This window comes from Leuciscus leuciscus (assembly GCF_965113295.1).
Source record: "Leuciscus leuciscus genome assembly, chromosome: 18".
Taxonomy (NCBI): Eukaryota; Metazoa; Chordata; class Actinopteri; order Cypriniformes; family Leuciscidae; genus Leuciscus; species Leuciscus leuciscus.
Window position 1 is genome coordinate 7184712 of NC_138742.1, and position 1501 is coordinate 7186212.

The window sequence follows — 1501 nt, forward strand, 5'->3', positions numbered from 1 at the left end:
TCAAAGCTGAATTTTCAGCATCATTACTCCAGTCTTCAGTGTCACATGATCCTTCAGAAATCATTCTAATATGATGATTTGATGCTCAAGAAACATTTATGATTATTATCAATGTTGAAAACAGTTTTTTATTTCATGATGCTATGATGAATAGAAAGCTCAAAAGAACAGCATTTATCTGAAATCTAAAGCTTTTGTAACATTAAACACTACCGTTCAAAAGTTTGGGGTCAGTAAGAATTTTAATTTTATTTTTGGGGGAAATAAATCAAATAAATCCATACTTTTATTCATCAAGGATGAGTTAAACTGATCAAAAGTTACAGTAAAGACATTTATAATGTTAGAAAATATTATATTTTAAATAAATGCTGTTCTTTCTATTCATCAAAGAATTTTGAAAAAAAAACGTGTACACAACTGTTTTCAACATTGATAATAATAATGTTTGTATAATAATAAAATATAATAATAAATATGTTCCTTGAGCATCAAATCATATTAGAATGATTTCTGAAGGATCATGTGACACTGAAGACTGGAGTAATGATGCTGAAAATTCAGCTTTGCATCACAGGAATAAATTACAGTTTAAAATATATTAAAATAGAAAACTGTTATTTTAAATTGTCATAATATTTCACAATATTACTGGGTTTTTTTTATTATTGTTTTTTTAATCAAATAAATGCAGCCTTGGTGAGCAGAAAAGACTTCTTTTAAAAACATTAAAAAAATCTTACTGACCCCAAACTTTTGAACGGTAGTGTATATATTTTTTATATAAAGATAATGGATAAAGAATAGAAGAGAAAGTGTTAGTATTAATGGATCAAGTGTTGCCGAAAAAGATGCAGCACTTTTCTCAACTGTAAATCATATACTGAAACCTCCCGACACACTCCCGCACGCCTGTACTGCACTGCTCAATGTGATAAATGTCTTTCTTCAATGACAAAATAACTACCATCCACCAACAATTGGGCTCTTTGGCTACCCCTTACTGTAGTTCGCCACACCACACAGCGTCTCAATTAATTTCCCCCTCTCCTTCCTTTCTTCTTTCAACTTGCCATCCGAAGAAGAAATTTCTCAGTTAATTTACAAATCTAATTCTTCCACATGTTTACTTGATCCTATACCAACTCATTTGGTAAAGGCCTGTTTGTGTTTTCCTTCTCTTTCTTCTCTTATAACTCGTATTATTCACACTTCTTTTAGCTGTAACACACACACACACACACACACACACACACACACACACACACACACACACACACACACACACACACACACACACACACACACAAACACATACATATATAGGCCTAATATATATATATATATATATATATATATATATATATATATATATATATATATAATACATTGTTCCATCATCTTTTAAAATAGCTGCCATAACCCCAGTTCTTAAGAAACTTAGGTTTCAGACTTAGTGCAGACCCTAACAATCTAGATCATTTCCATCCCATCTCAAATC